We start from the raw sequence: 6,612 nt of genomic DNA, 5'->3' as shown, positions 1-6,612 counted from the left end.
ATTATATGTACATAATGTATGAATTCATCTGAAACCCTTTTCACATACTTGATCCTGTTTATTGTGCCGTCAACACATTGGAAAGTAAACATGACTATGTGAATAAAGTTTCCTAGATTTATCAGACACAGGGTTTTACTGATATGATAATCTACAACAAGAGTTTACTTGCATTTGGAGAAATGCTATGTTCTTTCCAGAACATTGGTTAAAGTAAAGCTCAGGTTGGATGCATGGAGTATGCATCGGAAGGGACCGATATTAAACTTTGACTTAGATTTATTAAATTTACCGTAATATCTATTCAAGTCAATATCGCCTAGTTGATCCTAGATCAAATGATCTTAATCCTGATATGATTAGGCTCAATCTTGAAAGGCTATTCGTGTTCTTTGATTTGTTAGTTAAGCCTACTTTTAGGTCAGGGTGATACGTACATTTTGGGAACACGGTAGTGCAATTGAGTGGGAGCGCTATCATAAACATGGAATCTATAGCTTCTATCTAGCGAATAGTAAGCAAAGGATGATCTCCTTCGAGCTTGACCAAACGAACATAAATGGTGGAGTACTCATTTCACATAAGCTAAAATATCATTTATACGGGGTCAAGTGTTTTAAGGAATAAATACATTGTAGGGTGTAACGGTAATTTAATCCCTTTTACAGTGTAGATCATTCATATAGAGGATCATTGATCACATTAGGATTATAACAATGGATAACTAATGATGTGTCTATATGGTGGAACATATAGAGCATTCTATATACTGAGAGTGCAATTCTAAGTTCTATGCGTGGATTCAACAAAGAATTAATAAGTTAGTGAATTTTAGTGCTAAATTCTTGATCTACTTATTGGAAGCTCGGTTATATAGACCCATGGTCCCCGCACTAGTTGAGAAAATATTGCTTGTAAGACTTATATAATTGGTTTTGATTAATCAATTATAATTCTCAAATTAGACTATGTCTATTTGTGAATTTTTCACTAAGTAAGGGCGAAATTGTAAAGAAAGAGTTTTAGGGGCATATTTGTTAATTATGATACTTTGTATGGTTCAATTAATAAATATGATAAATGACAATATTATTTAATAATTATTTATAGTTATTAAATAGTTAGAATTGGCATTTAAATGGTTGAATTAGAAAATTAGCGTTTTTGAGAAAATCAGATGCAGAAAAGGTAAAACTGCAAAATTACAAAAAGTGAGGCCCAAATCCACTAAGCATGGCCAGCCACTTTTGTAGGCAATTTAAACTGATATTTTCATTATTTTAATGCCAAATAATTCAAACCTAACCCTAGTGGAATGCTATAAATAGATAGTGAAGGCTTCAGGAAAATTACACTTAAATTTTCTATTTTTCCTTCAGGGAAAAACCTGAGCCTTTCTCTCTCCCTATCTTTAGCTGCCACTTCTTCTTTCTCTTCCCTCTTGAATTTCGAAATCCTTAGTGTATGAGTAGTGCCCACACACAGCAAGTGATACCTCAATCATAGTGAGGAAGATCGTGAAGAAAGACTTTCAGCAAGAAGGAGTTTCAGCATCAAAGATTCAGAGAAAGAGATCCAGGTTCAGATATTGATAATGCTCTACTACAGAAAGGAATCAAGGGCTAGATATCTGAACGGAAGGAGTCATATTATTCCGCTGCACCCAATGTAAGGTTTCCTAAACTTTATATGTGTTTATTTCATCGTTTTAGAAAGTTCATATTTAGGGTGTTAAATAACATACTTGTGAGTAGATCTAAGATCCTGGTAAAATAATTTCTAACAACTGGCCTCAGAGCCATGGTAATTGATTTACTTGCAAGAAATTTGGACTTTAAAACGATTGTTTGTATGTTTTTGGATGGTATCATGTTGTATTGAGTGTTATTTGATGATTGATTGATGTTTGTAAATTTTCGTGAAAAATAATTGCGATTCTGTTTCTGGAATTATTTTTATTGGATAGTATGGAAAAAATTAAGCAAGTTAGCCTTTTACAGAACTCAATTTCGATTTTATTTGAATTAGTTATGATTTTTTGAAGATTCGAAAAAATCGGAGCTGTGCTGAAATTTTCCTGCGATCGCGAAAACTGTCCGTACAGCTCACAATTTTTTCGTTTTTTTCGATTTTTCATGCTTTTTCATGGAATTAACTTCCGATTTTTTGTATAGTTCTATATATATACTATTACTATTCCTAACTCAATTCTAATTATCATTTTGAATTAATTTAATATTTTTTAAATTTAATTCAAGATATTAGTGTAATTTGAATTTGAATAGAATTAGTATCTATCTTCTTGCTTAAAAATCTATCTTATTTTAAAATTTGATTATATCTTATTTTATTTTAAATTTAAAATAAGTTAATTATAATCATGTAATTTTTAAATGATATAAGATATTTTGCTAATTTTTTAAATTTTGTTATTTTATTTATTTAAATTACATTTAAAATTTGAAAAAGATATTCATTTATCTTTTCTAATTTTTTATTTAATTTTTATTTATAAAATAACATTTAAAATTTAAAAGTTGTTAGCAAATTTTTTTTTGAAATGATATTTAGGTTGGTTGAAACCTAATTTTTCAAAATTGTAGGTTTAATTTTAAATTTAAATATTTAATTAAATTTCAAAATTTTTTTTATTTTTTAAATTTTTTAAATTTTCGAAATTTTTTTATTTATTTAATTATTTTCGAAATTAATTATTTAATTTAAAATTAAATAAATCCTACATCCAACTATCCAACTAACCTTGTTGCAGGAGTATGTGTTTTAGCTTATTTGTAAGTTTTCAAAACCTATTATTACTTGATTGCAAATAGCCATGGTTACTTTTTGCCAGATTTAATGATCTGATGGCTCCCTTGGTCAAGATAATAATTTGTAACAGGTAAATTTACAATCTTCTTTCATCTGTGTATGACCTAGCAACATGATAGGACCCATCCAAAGTGTGCCTGTGTGAGCCTATATGTTTAATTTTATTATAGATGCATATAGGTTGTTGTTGCTAAAATAAATTATCATAGTTTTTGATATAATTTATTTAGGCCCATTTAGTTTTTGGGCCTATTCAATTAATAATAGTTGTTCTTATTAAGGTTAAATTCCTCTCTTTTGGGCCTTATGTGAGAGTTGGGAGCCATAGAAGTGGGTACGACATACTGAACCCAGCACCCCCTCACATGAACCACCCCAATTGTGAAGGCCCATTTGCCTGATTTGAACAACTGTACTAGGTTAATTACACTAGTTTAACCTAATAAAATTGATTAGCAACATAATTAATTACACTAGTTTAAGAAAATTATAGTTTAAAGAATTCTTTATTCTAAGCTAAACTATATGTATTTTCTTGTATTTAATTAAATATAGAATTATAACCATCTAGATTCTTTCTGGAGCTTAATTTAAATTTTTCATTAAATATTCCTATTTAAGTTGATATTTAGTTATCTTCAACTAACCAACTTAAATCTGAATATCTTTTGGATTTAAAATTTCAAAATTAAGTTGAGGAATTTTAGGCATTGGTTATTAAAATTCTTTAGATATTTTTTAAGTTAATATCTTTTCGAATATTAACTTAAAATGGAATATTTTAGATATTTTTTAAGTTAATATCTTTTCGAATATTAACTTAAAATGGAATATTTTCAAATTAAGTGGTTATAACTTAATTTTTTTGATATTTAATTAAATTTAAATTTGAAAAATATTTAAGTTCTAGATTTTTTCTAATACAACTTAAATTAGATATTTTTTCAAATTTTGTGGAAAGATACTTAGTCAAATAAGATATTTTCTAGATAGTTATTTCTAGACTACTTATTATTTCTAATATTAAATAGGAAAATATTATAAATTGTGAAATTAATTATTTAAATAATTAATTTTGGTACAATTTATCTTAAGTATATTTTTCCTAGTATTAAACTAGAGATTAATAATTAAGCCTTCTCTACACTTAATTATTTATTTCTTGAATTTAATACATTTAATTAATTTGAAAATTAAATATCTAAGTTGATTTTCATCATCATACTTAATTATTCCTTTTCATGACACTTAATCAAATAGAAAATTATTTTAGTTGAAATTTATTTTTTTAACTAAATTTAAATAATTTTCAAAATATATTTTTTCTTTATTTTATTAATCAAATTTCGAAATTGCATTTCTTAAATGCTGGAATTTCGAATTTTATTTGAAAAATAGATTAAAGTTGTAAATTATTTATTTTAATTTTGGACCAACTTAAATCAATGATTTTTTCATTTATTGATTAATTTAAAATAAATTGAATTAAAGTATATTATTAGAAATTGAATTAATTAGTCAAAGAAAAATCTAGATAGATGATATTTTTGCTTGACGTATTTTTCTAGTGTATTTAATTAAATAGAAAATTAATATTTAAGTTGATTTTCATCATCATACTTAAATATTTAAAAAATTTCTTATATATTTAATTAAATAGGAAAATTACATTTTTTGTTGTAAATTAATTTTATTAATTAATTTTGGGCCAACATTAAATTAGAATAATTTTTCCAGGATTTATTTTTTATTTTAACATGCATTTTTCGAAAGTTGTATTCTTAAATACTTTAATTTTTCGAAATGCAATATATATTTATAGAAAATAAAATTTGAGTTGTAAATTAATTTAAATTAATCTTGTAACAACTTAAATTGAATATTTTTTCTAAATATTTATTGGAAATTATTACTAAGATGGAAATAATTCATGTTATTTTCATATCCATCTAAGTAAAATTTATAAATATTAAATTAAAATTTATATTTAGAATTTTTCATTCTAAAGTGAAAATTTTAATTAAATAAATATATATTTAAAATAAATAAATTAAATAAAGAGAATCAAAGAAAATACAACTCACTTTAAATAATGAGCTTGATTATTATTAAGATATTCGATCTCCATTGTTGGTCTTACAAAAGTTAAATGTTTTCAATATAACCTCGAGACGCTAGACTTCGTCCCCCTATGGATGGTTATTCGTTGAACGCATTTAACACCGTAAGATTTCATTTGATAAGTGTTTTGTGAGTTTTCGTCTCTATTTAGACTCTCCCCTACGGTGACTACTTAGAGATAAACTCATAAAACATGAAACAATGGTGGAAGCTCATAAAATGAGAATAACCTTGACTCTCGCCTACCGGGACAACGTTGGATTCTTATTTTGATCGAATAAAAGGTTGCTAGAATGGTTTCTATTTTAGATGAGCTGACAACTCTATTCAATAAATGATACTTTGACTCTCGCCTACCGGACCAACGTATCGGTTGTTGAAAACCTTGGAAATTATTTAGGATTGTAAGTTTTAGTATTTTCACTTGTCATTCCTACTTGCTATATGTTTATAATTTCTGAATTGTGTATGAATTTATATTGAACCATGTTATTTTCTGTTATTAAGTTGTAGTTTAATTTCGAATCTTCATTGTTGGTCTAACATGTTTGTTTTTCTAATGAGATAAATCCCTAATGGATTTTCACCATTAGACATACATAATAGTGTAAGATCTCGAAAGATAAATATTGTATATGCAACATCTGGCTGTTCATCAATTGATGACACCTTAGACTAGTATTTTTACAATATGAAACAAGAAGATTACATAAATAAGATTACTTTGTCTTTCGCTAATCGAAGCATCGTTGGATTCTTATTTATAAACGAAATTATCCTAATTCCTCTTAGCTTATTCATTTCGAATTAGCTCAATAATATATCATTGGATGAATGGTCTATAAATCATTTCATGTCATTATATTTTCTCTTAAGAAATTAAATGACGCATATGATTATAATCCCGAAATTCTATTCCCAATTGATATAAATCCTCAATCTTAGAAATCTCCTACTTGTATGGGCAAATCTGACTTAGAGTTTGTATTAGTAGTGCTGGTCCAAGATAGAATTACTCATTATATTTGGTATAAATTTAAGTCTTTGACTTTAATTTTAGATTCCAAATAGAAATTTTCTTATATTTCTAATTCCAGAATACAATACAGTTACACTTTCTCAAGTGTTTAATATCCATCTTTTATTAATGGATTCAAACTGTATGGAATATGAGTTAGATATTCTGTGACCAGGATCCACTTGCAGTATTCTAAGAACTCTTTGATGTAACTAAACCTATGTCATCAAAAGACACTACCATTTTTTTAATCTATGGCATTTGTATCTTGTTCATAGTGGATTTGACAAGATCAATCTCTGCAAAGAGTTAATATGCCTATATCCACTGAAAGTAGTTCATCTCATTCGCAGATGGATGTACATTCAGGGGTGGATATGAGTTTTTCGTTGTATTCTTAAAACGATAACTCTAGATTATACCTTTTAGCAAAGAAATTTGAAATGTTTAAAAACTTCATTAATTTCTAGCAATGATTAAAACCATTAAGGTAAGTGGTTAAAGATCTTGCGAACTGATAGGGGTGGAGAAATAGTTAGTAGATATGCAGTTCAAAGATCATTAAATTGATTTTTGAATTATATCCAAACTTACCTCCCCAGAAATTTCGAGTTGCATATTGATGATTAGTTACTAGTCGTTGC

This window comes from Cannabis sativa, chromosome 7 (genome assembly GCF_029168945.1).
Source record: "Cannabis sativa cultivar Pink pepper isolate KNU-18-1 chromosome 7, ASM2916894v1, whole genome shotgun sequence".
NCBI classification, from domain to species: Eukaryota; Viridiplantae; Streptophyta; class Magnoliopsida; order Rosales; family Cannabaceae; genus Cannabis; species Cannabis sativa.
This window is presented reverse-complemented; position numbering follows the sequence as displayed.